Source organism: Dasypus novemcinctus, chromosome 23 (assembly GCF_030445035.2).
Source record: "Dasypus novemcinctus isolate mDasNov1 chromosome 23, mDasNov1.1.hap2, whole genome shotgun sequence".
Taxonomy (NCBI): Eukaryota; Metazoa; Chordata; class Mammalia; order Cingulata; family Dasypodidae; genus Dasypus; species Dasypus novemcinctus.
Genome location: NC_080695.1, coordinates 29,621,729 through 29,642,037, shown reverse-complemented (window position 1 = coordinate 29,642,037; position 20,309 = coordinate 29,621,729). Strand labels below are relative to the sequence as shown.

The 20,309-nt window shown below is 42.1% G+C and overlaps 1 long non-coding RNA gene across 1 annotated transcript; it reads right to left on the bottom strand.

The window, feature by feature from the left end:
• Positions 1 to 9,709: 9,709 nt before the first annotated feature.
• Positions 9,710 to 17,193, bottom strand: LOC105744791 (uncharacterized). Its single transcript, XR_001117746.4, has 2 exons — positions 15,739 to 17,193; positions 9,710 to 11,236 (listed from the first exon to the last, which is right to left on the bottom strand). It is a non-coding gene; the product is annotated as an uncharacterized lncRNA (long non-coding RNA).
• Positions 17,194 to 20,309: the final 3,116 nt, after the last annotated feature.

The following is a 20,309-nucleotide window of genomic DNA, read 5'->3' as shown; positions in this document are numbered from 1 at the left end:
GTTGTGTCTCTCATTATGTGTCCTCTTTGTGTCTCCTTATTGCATCATCTTGTTGCATAAGCTCACCACACCAGCCTGCTGTCTTGCTTCTCTTCTCCAGGAGGCATCAGGAACTGAACCCAGGACTTCCATGTGGTAGGTAGGAGCCCATTCACTTGAGCCACATCTTCTTCCCCTAGTGCTCTTTTATTTCAGTCTTTAAGGACTCCCCTATAGCGTTTCTTCTAAGTTGGTCTTCTGGTAATGAACTCCTTCAGCTTTAATTTATCTGTAAATGTCTTAAATTCTGGTTTATTCTTTAGGATAATTTTTGCTGAATATAGAATTCTTGGTTGACATTTTTTTCTTTCTTTTCCTCTTTTTTTCAGGGTTAGGGATTGAACCCAGGACCTCATACGTGGGAAGTCAGCACTCAGCCACTGAGCCACATTGGCTCCCTGGGTTGGTTTTCTCATTTGTTTGCTTGTTGTCTTTCGGAGGCACCAGGAACCAAACCCAGGACCTCTTATATGGGTGTTCAACTGCTTGAGCCACATCCATTCCCACTTTTTTTTTTTAAGGACTTTAAATATGTCCTCATCCCATTTCCTTCTGCCTCCATCATTTCTGATGAGAAAGCTGTTGTTAATCTTGAGGATCCCTGTATGTGATTAGTCACTTCTCTTTTGTTATTTTCAAAATTCTTTGTCTTAAGATTTTATTAATTTGAATTAATTTTATTAATCTCTCTTGGTGTTGATGTCTTTGAGTTTATTCTGCTTGGAGTCCTTGAGTTACTTGGAGGTGTATATTTATGTCTTTCATCAGTTTGGGAAGTTTTCAGCCATTATTTATTCAAATACTTTTTCTTCCCTTTTCTCTCTCTCTTCTCCTTCTGGTACAAGAGGTACAAATGTTGTTATACTTGATGATGTCACAAGTACCTCAGGTCCTAATCATTTTCGTCTTCATTTTTCTGCTTCTCCCACTGGATAATTTCAATTGCCTTGTCTTCATGTTCATTAATACTTTCTTTTTTTTTTTTTTTTTAAAGATTTATTTTTATTTATTTAATTCCCCTCCCCTCCCCCGGTTGTCTGTTTTCTGTGTCTTTTTGCTGCGTCTTGTTTCTTTGTCTGTTTCTGTTGTCGTCAGCGGCACGGGAAGTGTGGGCGGTGCCATTCTTCAGCAGGCTGCTCCCTCCTTCGCACTGGGCGGCTCTCCTTATGGGTACACTCCTTGTGCGTGGGGCTCCCCTACGCGGGGGACACCCCTGTGTAGCAGGGCACTCCTTGCGCACATCAGCACTGCGCACGGGCCAGCTCCACACGGGTCAAGGAGGCCCGGGGCTTGAACCGCGGACCTCCCATGTGGTAGACGGACGCCCTAACCACTGGGCCAAAGTCCGTTTCCCACTAATCCTTTCTTTTGCCTGTTTAAATCTGCTGCTGAATCACCCTAGTGATTTTTTAAAAAGATTTATTTATTTTTTATTTATTTCTCTCCCCTCCCCCCTAGTTGTCTGCTCTCTGTGTCCATTCACTACGTGTTCTTCTGTGGCTGCCTCTATCCTTATCAGTGGCATTGGGAATCTGTGTTGCTTTTTGTTGCATCATCTTGTGTCAGCTCTCCGTGTGTGCAGCACCATTCTTGGGCAGGCTGCACTTTCTTTCATGCTGGGTAGCTCTCCTTACAGGGTGCACTCCTTGCACGTGGGGCTCCCCCACGTGGGGGACACCCCTGCGTGGCATGGCACTCCTTGCGTGCATCAGCACTGCATGTGGGCCAGCTCCACATGGGTCAAGGATGCCTGGGGTTTGAACCATGGACCTCCCATGTGGTAGGCGGATACCCTATCCATTGGGCCAAGTCCACTTCCCTCTAGTGATTTTTAAATTTAAATTATTGTACTTATCAGCTTTAGAATTTGGGTTTGATTCCTTTCTGTACTTTGTATCTTTTTAGTTTATACAACATTTTCCTAATTTCCTTTAATTCTTTGTCTATAGTTACCTTTAGCTCACTGAACATATTTAAGATAGATGATTAATGTCTTTGATTAATATTGAAAGTGCATGAATTCCTCAGGGATGGATTCTTCAAAATCTTTTTTTTTCTGAGAGAATGCCATACTTTCCTGTTCCTTTGTATATTTTGTAATTTTTTTGAGAACTGGGAATTCTGAATATTTCATTGTTATAACTCTGGAAATCTAGTTCTCCCTCTCCTCTGGGATTGATTGCTTTTTCTTGTTGAGGGCTGAAGCTGTAAGATTGTGACTTTTACACACTATTTTTGTTCCCAAATGGGGAAAGGAAAAAAAGGGGGAGGGAGGGGGAGAGATACTGTCTGTGGCAGTTTGAGATTATTTTATGAATCCCATTTTTTGAACTAATCTAGTCCTCTGGGTGTGGTACCATTTGAGTGCCCTTTGATTTGACTACTTGATAAGTTTGATTTAGGGCTTTTGATTGGACTACATCAGTGAGGCATGACTCAGGTTCAATCTCCACCATCTTGCTGGATCTAATATAAACAGAAACACACACACAAGATGCTGCCATGTGAGAGAGGTTTTGCCCATGGTTGGGCTGCAAAAAGGGAAGCCCCCCAAGAGACTCAAGAAGCTAAGACCTGAGAGAGAGAGAGAGAGAGAGAGAGAGAGAGAGAGAGAGAGAGAGAGAGAGAGAGAGAGAGAGAGAGAGAGAGAGAGAGACCCAGTAAGAGACAAGCACTATGCCCAGCTGCAGAAAGACAGAGGCCTCGGCAGAGATTGGTGGCCATCTTGTTTTGCCACATGCCCAGACAACAGAATCAACAGTCACTGACTTTGGTGAGAAAGTGCCTCTTATGGTGTCTCAATTTGGATATATCATAGCCTCAGAACTGTAAGCTTTTACCCCAAATAAGCCCCTTTTATAAAAGCCAAACATTTTCTGGTACTTCGGCAAACTAAATCACTGTCTGTTTAAGCCTCCTCTGCCTTTTCTGCCTGAGGGGCATTGAAACAATGGACACCCTCCATGCTGGTCCTCAGTGATTAAAAGCAGCTGATCAAAAGCTGTGACTAGCAATCAGATTACACTCTTCTCCCACACACACAGTTTTTGGAGAACGAGGTCATATTGCCCATCCTGGCACCAGAGAGCTGCATCAGGAGCCTGGACTGCATCCCTCACAGCTTTCTTCCATGAAGTTAATGGATTGAGGGTGGTAGCCACTACTCAGAAGGGGAAACTAACAAATTTTGCCTCATTTTACCAGCCTCCTCATTCTTCTTTTCTATGGATGTTGAAAGTGTTCCACTATTTAGTATTCCAGAATTCAAAAATAGTTGACTCAGACATTTTCTACCAGTTTACTAGTTGTTTTGGTGAAGGGATCAGTTCTCAGCACTTCCAACTCTGCATTTTCCCACAATCCTCCTCCCTTATATTTTCTAAGAGTTTTATGATTTTAGCTTTTACATTTAGGTTGCTAATCCATTTTGAATTAATTTTTTTGTATGTTAGTATGATGACTTGAAGGTTTATGGACCCCAGAAAAGTATATTTTAAAGTTAATCCATTGCTGCAGGTGTAAGCCTATTGTAAAAAGGGCCTTTTGATTAGGTTACTTCAGTTAAAACATAGCCCAGGGTGGGTCTTAATCCTCTTACTGGAGTCCTTTGTAAGAGAATGAAATTCAGACAAAGGGGGAGAAGACATGGAAGTCAGAAGCTGAAGCAACAAAACCCAGAAGAGAAGGGAGAGACCAGCAGGTATTGCCATGTGCCTTGCCATGTGACAGAGAAGTTCATGATCACCAGCAGCTAGTCTTCAGGGAGAAAGCATCACCTGATGATGCTTTGATTTGGACATTTTTCTTAGCCTTGGAACTGTAAGCTTGTACGCTAATAAATCCCCATTGTAAAATCCAACCCATTTCTTGTATATTGTTTTTGACAGCCTAGCAGATTAAAACAGTTGTTATGTAGGGCTCTGTAGCAGTTTGATATGGGAATTCCAAAAATAGATATTGGATTTTGTTTGTACCTGGGCATGATTAAGTTATGATTAGGGTTTTGATTGGGTCACGTCATTAGGGCATTGAGTCCCCACCCCTTGGTGGGTGGGGACTCACAGATAAAGGGCATGACAAAGGACAGAGTTGAGGGGTTTTGATGTTGGAGTTTTGGAGTTTGATGCTGAAACCTTAAGCTGGAGTCCCAGGAAGTAAGCTCACAGAGGAAAGAGAAGCAAGCCCCAGGAAGGGAGGAACCCAGGAAGCCTGGACCCTCTCAGATGTCAGCAGCCATCTTACTCCAACATGTGAAAATAGACTTTGGTGAGGGAAGTAACTTATGCTTTATGGCCTGGTATCTGTAAGCTCCTACCCCAAATAAATACCCTTTATAAAAACCAACCAATTTCTGGTATTTTGCATCAGCACCCCTTTGGCTGACTAATACAGAATTTGGTACCGAGGAGTGTGGAAGTGCTTTTGAAATTACCGAAATGCTGGAACAGTTTCATAAATGGGTAAAGGGTACTTTTTGGAGGAATTGTGAAATGCTTGGTGGAAAAAGCCTTGATCACTTTGTAGCAACTGCTGATAACAATATGGATGCTAAAGAAACTTTTTATGATGCCTTAGAAATAAATGATGAAACTATTATTGGAATCTGGAGGAAAGGCAATCCATGTTTTAAAGTTGCAGAGAACTTAGCAAGATTAATTCCTGGTGTTTTATGGAAAGAAGAAACTGAAAATGGCAAGCCTGGACATTTAGCTGAAGAAATTTCCAAAGGAAACCCAGAGAATGCAGCTTGGCTTCTGCTTGCAGCTTATAGCAAACTGCTAGATATGCTGAGGACTGAACTGTTGGGCACAAAGAAAACAGAAACTGATTCCGGAAATTCCAAGCCTCTGGAAATGAAGATCCCAGATGAAAGTGTCCCATTGGAGGACTTAACTAAACTTGGAACTGGTAAATCAAGATTGAAGATGCAGTTATGTTGGAAAGACTTGTGGAAAGTCTTACTGTCTGATGGCTTGGACCCCTGCATCCTGCATGCTAAACCAACAAGTTTCTTGAGATGGCTGTATGAACAAAATCACTGTCAGCCTAGAATAAAAAGGTAATGGAAAGGAGAGATTGAAGGAGAAACAGCTTTAAGAGGAAAACCATGGAAGCTGAGATCTGGAATTAGGATATCACCTTGGGTGAAGAGAGGAACTACACCCATGTGTAGAGAGAGGGTGAGTTTGCCCCAGCAGTTGAAGAGGGTGGATATTACTGTCCGATATTCTGGGAGAGTTTTGCTGCCCCAGGGTACAGAGAGGGTGGAGCCCATTCCCTAAGGATCAGGGCAGTTAATCTGAGAGGGGTGGACCTGTCCCCCAAAGGTTAGGGAAGGCCAGGTGGTCAACTCGTTGCTCTAAGAGGGTTGAACCTGTGTGCCAAAGGTTAGGGGGAATGTTGTCTTCACATCACTATACTAGGGGGATTGACTGATACAGGCTCCATCTTTATTTATTTATTTATTATTGCAGGTGAACATCCAGTTTTCCCAGACCATTTATTGAAGAGACTGTTCTCCATTGTATATACTTGTCACTTTTGTAAAAAATTAATTCACCACATATGTGTGGACTTATTTCTGGACTCTCAATCTATTCCATTGATCTATATGTCTATCCTTATATCAGTACTACAGTATTGATTACTGTAGGTTCATAGTAAGCTTTGAAATCAGAAAGTGTGAGTCCTCCAGGTTTTTTCTTCTTTCTCAAGGGTGTTTTGGCTATTCAGCGTCCCTTGAAATGCCATATGGGGAAGCAGACTTGGCCCAGTGGATGGGGCATCTCCCTACCATATGGGAGGCCCGCAGTTCAAACCGTGGGCCTCCTTGACCTGTGTGGAGCTGGCCCATGTGCAGTGCTAATGCATGCAAGGAGTGCTGTGCCATGCAGGGGTGTCCCCCGCATGGGGGAGCCCCACGCACATGGAGTGCGCCCCATAAGGAGAGCCACCCAGTCCGAAAGAAAGTGCAGTCTGTCCAAGAATGGCGCTGCACACATGGAGAGCTGACACAACAAGATGATGCAACAAAAAGAAACACAGATTCCTGGTGCGGCTGATAAGGATAGAAGCGGTCACAGAAGAACACAGCAGACAACTGGGGGCAGGGGGTAGATAAATAAATAAATAAATCTTTTTAAAAAAAAGAAATGCCATATGACCATATGAACCTGGGGGATGGCTTTTCCATTTCTGCAAAAAAGGTTGCTGGAATTTTGATTGGGATTTCACTGAATCTGTACATTGCTTTGGGTAGTATTAACATCTTAATAATATTAAGTCTTCCAGTCCATTAATATGGATGTCTTGCCATTTATTTAGGCCTTCCTTAATTTCTTTTAGCAGTGTTTTATAGTTTTCAGTATACAAGTCTTTCACTTACTTGGTTAAATTTATTCTTGGATATTTTATTCTTGTAGATGCTACTGTAAGTAGAACTGTTTTCTCAATTTCCTTCTCAGATTGTTCATGGCTGATGTACAACTGATTTCTGAGTGTTAATCTTGTACCCCACTACTTTGCTCCATTTGTTTATTAGCTTTGGTAGTTTTCTTGTGGATTCTTTTGGAGTCCACACAATCCAGTCAGGCCTCAGAACTTTATTATTCATCTTTTCACCATTGCCCAACATTTTGCTCATCAAGAGATTGTCCAAAGACTGTGGTCTATAGTTGAACTAAAGTTAGCTCTCTTTCTCCTTTTGTTGTAGGTTGAATTAGCAAATCTGACATTTCAATGGTTGCACAGTAGCATGTAAAACTCTAGACAGAATTTATCAGCCAAGTGCATCACTGGGAATGACCAGAAACGAAAATGGTTATTAATCCTTATAATGGGCCCTGAACACACATAGATTACCAAAGCCAGGCAATGAAAACATGTCCCAAAGTCCAGCTTTTTCTCTTTTAGAGATCCAAGTGGCTTTTTTCTTTTAGTATAGTCACAGATATACTATTTATTGTATTTATATAGACACAGCAAGAAGTGTTTGTGAAAGCATAAATTTCCCCTTGGAAATTTATTGAACTTAAATTGAAATTTGTTGTTGGGCTTCTGAGTAGAAGTCCTATCATTTAACATGTCTGATGGGCTCAGGGACAGATTTTCCATCATCTTTTCCAGAGCCCTATCCTTCTCTGAGAAGTATAGCTTGGAAGTATGCATGATAAAGGAGTCACCATTATCCCTCCGGTGAGTTTTCCTGACTACTCTATTCTTGCCTCTTCTGGCAGTTTCTGGGTATCATTCTCAGGAAAAGATGATCCACTAAAGGAGTGGTAATTTTAGATATATGAAAGACCCTACCAATTCCCTGAGTATACAGAATGAGTTAATCTGCAGCAGACAGGTGGAAACCTGATGTCTTCATAAGAAGTAGGATCCTAGTGAAGCAGAGACTATTGGGAGTATAAGCATCATTGAGCAAAGCAGGAGGAGCCAATTATTGGACTCTCAGGGTGGGCCCATTCCTTTAGTGAAGCTGCACAATTCCAGCAAAGTAGACTGGATTGTCTGTGAAAAGAGAAAACTACTGTAGCAAGGTTAGCCGCAACACTAGTTGCCATTCCTGATGAGCTAGGTTTTACATTTACTTAGTTATAATGACCACAACAGATTATTTTTTTCACATCCATTTTTTGTAAGTTTGGGATTAATAACCTGAGGAAAATTTAAGTGCCAGAAAGGACCTATAAGAAGGAAAGCTACTTTTTTTTTTTTGAAAGCTACCCTTTTGAAGTGTTTAGAGCTAAGAAATTTTTGTTAGCAGGATGGGGGGGGGGTGGCAGTAGGCAACAGATTCAGCAATCTGTTAAATTCACAGCAGTAGCTAAGGTCTGGGGTGGATAAAACAAGATTTTTTCCCCTTGAGTAGCCAAAGACGATCATAGAGGATTGTGACAGTTTGATATTATTTATGAATTCCAAAAGAGATATTGATTATATTTGTAAACTAGGCTGTTTCTCTGGGAGTGATACCCTTTGTATTAGATTCATCTGAGATTAAATTATGTTAAGATTAGGGCTTTGATTCAAACACATCATCAGAGTGGAATTCCGCACTGAGTCCCAGCCCCCTTGGGCGGATGAAACAGATGTGGAGACAGTGGCCACAGGAGTTGCTGAGGGCAGGAAGAGGGAAGAGGTGTGATATGGGGTATTTTGGGGACTTGGAGTTGTCCTGAATGATATTGCAGGGGCAGAAGCAGGACATTATATATACTGCCATAACCCACTGAATTGACTGGGGGAGAGTGTAAACTACAATGTAAACTTTTATCCATGTGGTGTAGCAGTGCTCCAAAATGTACTCATCAAATGCAATGAATGTGCCACACTGATGAAAAATTAAGGAATCAGGAGAAAATTAAAAGCTCTATTGGTACAGACCTGTTTGGGGTGATTGAAAAGTTTTGGTAAAGGATGGTGGTTATGGTTGCACAACGTAAATGTATTTAACACTACTGAATTGTATACTTGAAAGTGATTGAAATGGGAACTTTTAGGTGATTATATGTCACCACAATAAATTTTTTAGAAACAAAGAACAGTCCAACACAAAGAGTGAACCCTATTGAAAACTATGGACTTTGGTGAATAACATAACTATAATAATATTGGTTATCAGTTGAAGCAAATGGACCAAACTAATGCAAAATGTTAATAATAGGGAAAACTGTGTATGTGGGGGGAGAGATGGACACTCTGTACTCTCTGCATGATATTTTTGTAAACTTACAATAATTTTAAAAAAGAAAAAGGAATTGAGGCCGGGGTGGGGTCTTAACATATCAAAAAACCTGAGGTAGGTGGCCTTATCTTAGTTTTGGGTGGCAGGTAGCAAAGAAACTGAAATTTGTGCCTGGAAACAAGGAAATCCATCTTTATAAATTGTAAACATCTGGTAAAGCTGTTATCCATTACAATAAAGAACTGTTGAAGAGTATGTCAAAAAGTGCCAAGGGACCATGCGCGGTGCTGATGCGCGCAAGGAGTGCCGTGCCACACAGGGGTGTCCCCCGCGTAGGGGAGCCCCACGCACAAGGAGTGCACCCCGTAAGGAGAGCTGCCCAGCGCGAAAGAAAGTGCAGCCTGCCCAGGAATGGCACCGCCCACACTTCCCGTGCTGCTGACGTGCCGCTGACGACAACAGAAGCGGACAAAGAAATAAGAAGCTGCAAATAGACACAGAGAACAGACAATGGGGGCGGGGGGGGGGAATTAAATACATAAATAAAATCTTTAAAAAAAAAAGTGCCAAGGAGGAAGTGGATGTGGCTCAAATGATTGAGCTCCTACCTACCACATTGGAGGTCCCAGGTTTGGTTCCCAGGGCCTCCTGGGGAAGGCAAGCTAGCAAGACAGGCTGATGTAACAAGAATGATCATCAAAGAGACACAAAGAAGAAAAGACAATGAGATACAACAAACCAGAGAGCTGAGGTGGCTCAAGCAATTGAAAGCCTCTCTCCCATATGAGAGGTCCCAGGTTTGGTTCCCAGTGCCTTCTAAAGAGAAGACAAGCAGACAGCAAGCACAACCAATTTGGGAGGGGGGGATTTTAAAAAAAAAGTGCCAAGGGTTAACTGAATGTTTTGGTGACATAAGGGAATCTCTACTGAGCATAAAATAAGTTAGCCAGATTACAGAAAAAAAGTCCCAAATTCTAATTCTACTCCTTTTATACTTTATTACATGAATAAGTAAAGAATTTATGAATGCACATTTATATCTATGTATTAGGTATATACAAATATATAAATACACAATAGGTAATACGTTTAAAGTATTAAAATATAATTAACTTATCAGTATTTTAAATAAAAATGTATGTATATTAACTTTACCGTTTTAATCAATTATAGCTTTCTTAAACAAATAGAAAATCATGACCATCATTTTGTACATACATATTTATATTGCTCTGTGTATTAGTCAGGATTCTCTAAGGAAACAGAATCAACAAGAGATATCTGTCAACAGTATGCGATTCTATAAGAGTCTCTCATGCAGCCATGGGGATGCATAAGTCCAGGTTCTGCAGGCAGGCTGCAACCAGGGGCTCCGATGAAAGTCCACTGAAGGTTCTTGATGAGTTCTGGGAGTCGTTGGCTGTCCAAAGATGAGCTGGGAAATTCTCACTCAATGCTGGAATCACTTCCCCTTTTAAGGGATTCAACTGATTGGGTTAAGTGCCACTCATTGCTGACGGCAATCTCCCTGGTTGATGTAATTGTAATCAGCTATCTATGATTTACCACTGCAGTAAAGTCAATGGTGACTAAAGTCCATAAATGCCCTTGTATTACAGTTAGCCCAGTGCTTGCTTGACTGAACAACTGGGCACAATTACTTGGCCAGGTTGACACAATACCCTAACCATCACAGCCCACACCTTGTCAACTCAGCAACCATACACATTACCTTAAACCATAGTCTCTAAGTAAAAACAATAACAAAACTTGCATATATACATATTTCTGCCTAACAATGTTCAACTGTCCTGCGTACAACCATAAACGCATTAATTCCATACCGAATAGGGTGCAGGTTCTTGGGTAATATTCACTCTCAAACTTGACGTCCTCATATTATGAAATGGATATAACTTGTTATATGACAAGGGGAAAGTTTGGGGAAGAAGACAAAGAAATTCATTTTGTGTATATATACAATCATCATCATAATGGAACAAGGAAGGAAGATTCAAGACCATTATAGTCCTTGTTTCTGTAACTGGTCACATATTCAAAGTTCATATTTACCACTACTTTCTTCCAATACCCATTCCATGTTTCCATTACCCTCAGCAAGCAATTCAGCTGATCGTGGTTCTTTGCCTAATGGGGTGACCCAAACTTTCATTCCTGAAGATTCTGGGCCATTGTTAATCCTGCTTGGGTTGGGTTGTTGCAATTTTCCATTGACTTTAATCACAGAATATGGCAGTACTAGGAGATACCCTAGAGGATCTCCTGTATTCCAGGCAAACTCTTCTTTACCCCCATTATGTAGATGTAGTCCTATTTCCCTCTGATAGTCAGGATCAGTCACCCCAGCCAGTACAGTAATTCCCTTCTTTGTTGATTCAGAGGTAAGAGGAGCCCAAAGTGGCCAGGTGGCAGTGTTAACTTCCAGTTCAATGGACTCATTGTTGGATTCCCTGGTGACAGCGCTCTTCCTTTTGGGACTAAAACCTGTAAACCAGCAGAGTTTGACGTTGCAGGGACAAGAAGCAAAAATTTTCCTAGTGGGTCACTAGGGGTAATAGTGGGTGATGCCACTCCCATTTCCACCCCTTGATTCCTGGACCCATGGATCATGGTTATGGGAGGAACAGCACCATAGAGTAGACGCTGCTTTAAAGCATACACAGTGGTGGGAGGAGTGGGGTGAGGGGGTGGGGGGGTATATGGGGACCTCATATTTTTTTAATATAACATTAAAAAATAAAGACAAAAAAAAAAGCATACACAGCCTCCTGGAGAACACTGCCCCAGCCCTGCAAGGTATTGCCAGCTAGTTGGCACCTTAATTGAGTCTTCAAAAGGCCATTCCACTGTTCTATCAATCAAGCTGATTCAGGGTGATGGGAAACATGGTAAAACCAGTGAATTCCATGGGCATGTGCCCATTCCCACACATCATTTGCTGTGAAATGGGTTCCTTGATCAGAAGCAATGCTGTGTGGAATGCCATGGTGGTAGATAAGACATTCAATAAGTCCACAGATGGTAGTTTTGGAAGAAGCATTGCATGCAGGAAATGCAAACCCATATCCAGAGTATGTGTCTATTCCTGTTAAAACAAATTGCTGCTCCTTCCATGGTGGAAGTAGTCCAATGTAAACCTGCCACCAGGTTTACCTCGAGGTGGTCACCTCGAGGAATGGTGCCATATCGGGCTGAGTGTGGGTCTCTGCTGCTGGCAGATGGGGCACTCAGCAGTGACTGTAGCCAAGTCAGCCTTGGTAAGGGGAAGTCTGTGTTGCTGAGCGTATGCATAACCTCCATCCCTACCTCCATGGCCACTTTGTTCATGAGCCCACTGGTCAATGACTGGAGTGGCTGGGGAAAGAGGCTGAGCATTAGCCACAGAATGGGTCATCTTACCACTTGATTATTAAAATCTTCCTCTGCTGAAGTCACCCTCTGGTGAACACTCACATGGGACACAAAAATTTTCATGTTTTTTGCCCACTCAAAAAGGTCAATCCATATACCTCTTCCCCAGACCTCTTTGTTACCAATTTTCCAATCATGTCCCTTCCAAGACCATGACCATCAAGTCAAACCATTGGCAACAGCCCATGAATCAGTGTACAAATGCACCTCTAGCCATTTCTTTTTCCAAGCAAAATGAAGCAGGTGCACTGCTCGAAGTTCTGCCCACTGGGAGGATTTGCCCTCACCACTGTCCTTTAGGGATGTCCCAGAAAAGGGCTGCAATGCTGCAGCTGTCCACTTTTGGGTAGTACCGGCATATCGTGCAGAACCATCTGTAAACCAGACCCGAGTTTTCTTTTCCTCAGTCAACTAATTGCAAGGGACTCCCCAAGAGGCCAAAGCTGTGGGCTGGGAAAGAGAAGGTAACATGACAGAGGTGGTGACCTTGTGTATTCGGGCTACTTCCTCATATAACTTACTCATGCCTTCAGGATCCGCTCGAGCCCTATCTCATATATACCACTTCCACTTTATTATGCAGTGCTGCTGTGCACGCCCAACTTTATGGTTTGGTGGATCAGACAATACCCAGCTCATGATAGGCAACTCAGGTCTCATGGTAACTTGATGGCCCATGGCTAAGCGTTCAGTCTCTACTAAGGCCCAGTAGCAGGCCAAAAGCTGTTTCTCAAAAGGGGCGCAGTTATTTGCAGAGGATGGCAGGGTTTTCCTCCAAAATCCTAAGGGTCTGCATTGTGATTCTCCTATAGAGGCCTGCCAAAGGCTCCAGACAGCATCTCTATTTGCCACTGAAACTGCTGGATCATATGGCTCAAGTGGTAGTGCAACTTGCACAGAAGCCTGGATCTGACGCAGAGCCTCTTCTTGTTCTGGTCCCCAATTAAAACTAGCAGCTTTTCTGGTCACCCAGTAAATGGGCCAGAGTAGCACAACCAAATGAGGAATGTGTTGTGTCCAAAACTCAGAGACCAACTAAGCACTGTGCCTCTTTTTTGGTCATAGGAGGAGCCAGATGCAACAGCTTATCCTTCACTTTAGAAGGGATATTTTGACATGCCCCACACCTCTGGACACCTAGAAATTTCACTGAGGTGGAAGGTCCTTGTATTTTAGTTGGATTAATCTCCCATTCTCTCCCACGCAAATTCCTTAGTAATAAGTCTAGAGTCTTTACTACTTCTTGCTCACTAGGTCCTATCAACATGATATCATCAATATAATGGACTAGTGTGATGTCTTGTGGGAGGGCGAGATGAACAAGATCCCTGTGGACAGGGAAACGGACTTTGGCCCAGTGGTTTGGGCGTCTGTCTACCATATGGGAGGTCCGCGGTTCAAACCCCGGGCCTCCTTGACCCGTGTGGAGCTGGCCCATGCGCAGTGCTGATGCGCGCAAGGAGTGCCGTGCCACGCAAGGGTGTCCCCCACGTGGGGGAGCCCCACGCGCAAGGAGTGCGCCCGTGAGGAAAGCCCCCCAGCGTGAAGAGCAGCCTGCCCAGGAATGGCGCCGCCCACACTTCCCGTGCCGCTGCCGACAACAGAAGTGGACAAAGAAACAAGATGCAGCAAATAGACACCAAGAACAGACAACCAGGGGAGGGAGGGAAATTAAATAAATAAATCTTAAAAAAAAAAAAAAAGATCCCTGTGGACAATATTATGACATAGGGCTGGAGAGCAGATATACCCCTGAGGAAGGACAGTGAAGGTATACTGCTGGGCTGGCCAGCTGAAAGCAAAATGTTTTTCTGATGGTTCTTACTAATAGCAATTGGGAAAAAAGTATTCACCAAATCAACAGCTGCATACCAGGGTCCAGAGGACATGTGGATTTGCTCAAGCAATGATACCACATCTGGGACAGCAGCTGTGATTGAAGTCACCACCTGGTTAAGTTTACAATAATCTACTGTCATCCTCCAAGATCCATCTGTTTTCTGTGTAGGCCAAATAGGAGAGTTGAATGGGGATGTGCTGGGAGTCACCACCCCCTAATCCTTCAAAACCTTGATGGTGGCACTAATTTCTGCAGTCCCTCCAGGAATCCGGTATTGCTTTTGGTTTACTATTTTGCTAGGTAGGAACAATTCTAGTGGCTTCCACTTGGCCTTTTCCCTCACTCCACAAGTCAGGGATCCAATGTGGGGATTCTGCCAGTTACTGAGTATGTCTATTCCAATTATTCTGGAACTGGGGAAATAACCACAGAATGGGTCTGGAGACCCACTGGACCAACTGTGAGACAGACCTGAGCTAAAGCTCCATTAATCACCTGACCTCCATAAGCTCCTATTCTGACTGGTGGCCCACAGTGACATTTTGGGTCTCCTGGAATTAATGTCACTTCTGAGCCAGTGTCTAATAATCCCTGAAATGAATGATCACTTCCTTTTCCCCAGTGCACAGTTACTCTGGTAAAAGCCCATAGATCTCCTTGGGGAAAGGTGGGAGGGAGATTAACAGTATAAATTTGGGCAGTTTAACAGGATCCTTTTCCAAGAAGACCTGGCCTCCTCCTCATTCAAGGGGCTCTGGGTCTGTAAACTGTCTCAAGTCTGGGAATTGATTAAGGGGCCGTGATTCTCTGCATCTGTAATTTGAATTAGGGTTTTGTACACTCAACCTAGAACTCTTCTGTTTATACAGATCCAGAAGAAATTTAGTAGACTGCCTGTCTATTTCACTGGTAGGTACCCCATGATGTATTGGCCAATGCCATAACTCTACGCGACTCAACAATTTTGAATGCTTTTTTGAATTTGCCTTTCATTGCGGTAGCCATGCCCACCTTGACTTTGGTGAGTAACTGCTGATACCTGACTTTTACCAGACCGACATCTGATCATCCCCATAATGTTTAAGAATTCTAATTCCATCACAGCCCTCCCTACAGCAATATCTGGACAACAGAGAAGAACAACCACAGAGCTCTTCAGGGGAGCTGGAGTTAGTCTTACAAATTTATTCCTCCCAGTCCTGGTTAAAGGTGTGTCCTCTGGACATTCGTGGGGTGGGTGCGCAGCTCTCAAATGGTAAATCCACTCTGGCATTCCAATCTCCCTAAGTCTTTGAATTCTCTCTTCTACTGTATACCAGGGCAAATTGGGCATCTCAACCTCAGACATGCTAGGCCATCTTTTGGTCCAAGTTTCAGTCAGCCACCCAAACAAACTATTAGAGCACTTTCTAACCCCTTGAGCTACAGCGCTGAATCCAAATTTCTGCTCAGTGTGTCCATATCAATAAATTAAGCCTGATCCAACTTTATATTCCTTCCACCATTATCCCATACCCTTAGTATCCATTCCCACACATATTTCCCTGATTTCTGTCTATATAAGTTGGAAAAGTTATGCAGTGCTTTCTGAGTATACCTTACTTCCTCATGGGTCACACTTTGTATTTCACCTTTGGGGGCTTGTTGTGATTTTAGTCTAGTAATAGGTCTTGAAGACCAGAGGTGGTGGGGGTGGGTAAGGAGAAGAATTAGAAATGCCTTGCAAGCTACTGACCTCAGGGCATTCCCTTGCATTTTCTTCTGGTGAGACAGGATTAATCTCCTCAGGCAGGGGTTGGAAGGCAGATTCCTCAGGACAGACTGGAGGCTTGGCAGTGCATGCTAGAGTTTGGCTGGCAAGTGTCTCAGGGCTGAGAGGAGGTCTAGACGGGGCAGGCCAGAGGCTGGGCAGGGCAGGCTTCAGTTTCGCTGGTACCCACCTCAGGGCTGGAAGTTGTTTCAGGTTCCCTGGGGCAGGCTGGAGGCTGGATGATACAAAGTTGACAAGGTGTGGCCTGGACAGGGCAGGCCATTGCAGGCTTATCTGGTAAAGTCTCAGCAGAATTCAGTGTTCCAATGTCACCACCAATATTATCATCATCCCATCTGTCTCCATCCCAACTCTCTGGATTTCAATTCTTAAGTGCCTTCACTTTAACTGCATGAACCCTGCAGGGTTGAGATTTTAGTTTCCTTTGTAACTCAGCCACTCATACAATGAGAGTCTGAGTTTGGTTCTCTGATATTTCAAGCCTGTGGCTACAGAAGACAAGATTTTCTTTCAGAGCACACATAGAAACCTTGACATCATTCATGCAGTGTTTAAGTTTCAAATTTGAAGCTTTTAACTCATTTCTTTCTTTTGTAAGAGTATCCAGAGTATCTAAGAGGAGCCAGCCAATATCATTATACTGTTTGACTCCACAAAACCCTGTTACGGTGTTGAAAACTCTCATCCAGATCCTTGCTTCTTATAAGCATGGAAGTAGAGGAATCCAGTGATGCTATTTTGCCTATCTCCACTGCCAACTCATGCCAGTCTCTTTGTTATTGGAAAGGGAGTAATCAGTACCCTTGAGTCCAATTAGAGTAGAGAGCCAATTGCAAAACTCCCAGAACCACTTCAGACACCCCATGTTTAAGACTCTGCTCCTCAAGAACCACTCCCAGTACCTAGTATAGTCAACCATTGATATTATCATCTTTAACCAAAGTAACTCACTCTTATTTTTTTCCAGACACAAGGCAAAATAGGAGATAGAAAATCAAGAACTTTTTAGATACTTTTCTATGGGCATTCATTTAATTCCATTTTAACAAATTTGTGATGGCAAAAATAAACATATTTATAATATCACATACAAAAGCACTTCCATATTTTGTTACTCCATTACTATTCTAAGAAATACTGGTATAAATTATGTTTCATGACCAATATTTTATACTTCTTTCTTAAATCAAAATTGTCCTGGCATCTATAGATTATTTATTAATTAACTTAATCATTTGTCTAAGGTCTGAAAATTTTTTAAGGATCTGAAAATTACAATTTTAGCTAATATATGAAATCTTAGGACTTGCAACAATGTAAAACTTTCATAAAATTAAACCTTTTATGGAGTGGATATAGCTCAATGGTTGAGTGCATACTTCATGTGTTTGAGATCCTGAGTTCAATTCCAAGTACCTCCTAAAAAAAAAAATTATACCTTTTTATAAGATATCCAGTGAAAAGGAATCATTATCATGATTTTAGCTGAATACAAATACATATATATGTATACATATAATTTTAAACAAGATATGGAAACTATAATTTCCTTAGCTCTTAAAATCAATGTAAAAAAGTGGGAAGTTTAAATCAGGAGAAACTTAACTGTGAGTTTGTATAAACCAAAATGTTTTGCTGGCATTATGTTTATATGACAAATTAAAATTTAAAATCACTGGCTCATACCTAAAGCTTTTCTTTTATCTTACAACTAAGGCCTTTTATTATCTTTTAATTATAATGATCCTATTAAAATATAATTTAAATATATATTAAAGGTATATACAGAAGAAAGATATTTTTTAAATGGCCTGAAATTTACTTAAAGAGCTAAAAGAAACCCTAGACAAAGAACTAAAGGAAATCAGGCAAATGACAGGTGAAGACAAAGAGAATATTAATAGAGAGATGGAAATTATGAAAAGGAACCAAACAGAGCTGAAGACCATGGTAATAAAAATTAAAAATTCCCTAGAGGGGTTTAACAGCAAATTGGAGCTGGCAGAAGAAAGAATCGGTGAACTTGAAGATAAGATAATTTAAATGATTCAGTCTGAGGAGCAGAAAGAAAAGAGAATGAAGAAAAGTGAACAGAGCTTGAGCAGCCAGTGGGACATCATCAAGTATACCAATATAAACACAGTGGGAGTTCCAGAAGGAGAAGAGAGGAAGGGGCAAAGAGAATATTCAAAGAAATATGGGTGTACAGTTCCCAAACTTAATGAAAGACAAAAATATAGATATCCAAGATGCTCAATGAATGCCAAACAGGACAAACCCAAATAAACCCACACTAAGACATATTATCATCAAATCATTGAATGCTAAAGAAAAAGAGAGAGGGAGGCGGACTTGGCCCAATGGATAGGGCATCTGCCTACCACATGGGAGGTCCAAGGTTCAAACCCAGGGCCTCCTTGACCCGTGTGGAACTTGCCCATGCGCAGTGCTGATGTGTGCAAGGAGTGCTGTGCCACCCAGGGGTGTACCCTGCACAGGGGAGCCCCACGTGCAACGAGTGCACCCTGTAAGGAGAGCCACCCAGCGCGAAAGAAAGTGCAGCCTTCCCAAGAATGGCACTGCACACACGGAGAGCTGACAGAACAAGATGACACAAACAAAAAGAAACACAGATTCCCGGTGCCGCTGATAAGGATAGAAGCGGTCACAGAAGAACACACAGCGAATGGAAACAGAGAGCAGACAACTGTAGGGGAGGGGAGAGAAATAAATAAAAAATAAATCTTTTAAAAAATGAAAGAGAGAATTCTGAAAGCCACAGAGAAAAGCAATGTGTCATATACAATGTAGCCTCAATAAGATTAAGTGCTGATTTCTCATTGGAAACCAGGGTCTCAAGAAGACAAAGGGATGGCATATTTAAAGCACTGAAAGCAAATAATTGCCAACCAAGGATTCTCTATTCAACAAAACTGACTTTCAGAAATGAGTGAGGAGGAAAGGAAAGCTAAAACAATTGAGCACCCACTTCCCATATGAGAGGTTCCAGGTTCGGTTCCCAGTGCCTCTTAAAGAAGACAAACAAACAGTAAGCAGACAACAAGCAAAAACAATGAGCAGACAATAAGCAAAAACAAGAAGTAGGGAAGTGGATGTGGCTCAGGTGACTGACTTACCATGTAGGAGGTGGCTGGTTTGGATCCCAGAGCGTCCTAGAGAGGACAGCAGACTGGCATGATGGGCGGGCACAACAGGCTCACACAACAAGAGACACAAGAAGAGGGAACATAATGAGAGACACAACAAAGAGGGGAGCAGAGGCTCTGGTGCCTCCTAAAGACAGCAAGCTAATGCGATAGGCAGCTGCAGTAAGCTGATGTGCCAAGATGTTGCAACAAGAGAAGCAGGGAGGAAAAACAATGAGAGACACAAAAAAGCAGGGAGCAGAGGTGGCTCAAGCAATTAGGTACCTCCTTCCTACATCAGAGGTCTCAGGTTCAGCTCCTGGTACCTCCTGAAAGGAAACAGGGAAGACAAACAGACACAGCAAATGCGAACAACAAGGGGAGTAGTGAGAAATAAGTAAATAAATCTTAAAAAAAAAAAAGGAAAAGAATTCTTTAAAAAAATAATAATAACAAGCAAGACAATGAGCAGACAATGAGCAAAAACAAATGGGCAGGGAGTGGATGTGGCTCAAGCGGTTGAGCACCCACTTCCCACAAGAGGTCCTGGGTTTGGTTCCCGGTACCTCCTAAAGAAAAAACAGACCATGAGCAGACAATGAGCACAAACAATGAGCAAAAACAATGAGCAAAAACAATGAGCAAAAACAATGAGCAAACCGAAGAGGGAGCCATCTTTGGGGAGTGGGGAATGAGAGAGGGATTGAGACATTCCCAGATAAACAAAAGCTGAGGGACTTTGTAACCTCTAGACCAGCCCTATAAGAAATGTTAAAGGGCGTTCTGCAGGTTGAAAGGAAAGGATATAAACAACTGAAACCACAGGAGAAAATTAAGATCTCCAGTCAAGATAATGACATAGGTAAACAGAAATGCCAGTATTAAATGTAATGATAAATCAATGTTTTTGGATTCATAATGTATAATTATGTAATTTGTGATAAGAACTACATAAAGGTGGGGGGACAGAGGGGTATATGCTATTGAAGTTATCAAAGTAAAGGAGATTGTTAAGATTTAGGATGTTAAATGTAAGCACCATAATAATCAAAGAGAAAGTATCAGAGAAAATGCAGAAATAGGAGACATTTCTGTCTCAAAGAGACAGAAAGTAGAATCCAGGCTACTGAGTGTAGGGGAAAAAGGCAATGAGGAGTTAATGCAAAATAAGTGTAGGGTCTCTGGGATGAAGAGTAAGTTCTAGGGATGGAAAGATTTATGTCTGTACAATATCCACAATTAAAAAAAGAATGATAAGCTAAGGAGATAATGACAATTAAATGTAGTCAATAATACTGGATGGGATCTACAAATGGAGAAAGTGCCCAAAAGGACATGATCGGGACATAGGAAAAAATTGGAATATAGAATGTAAACTTTATAGCAATG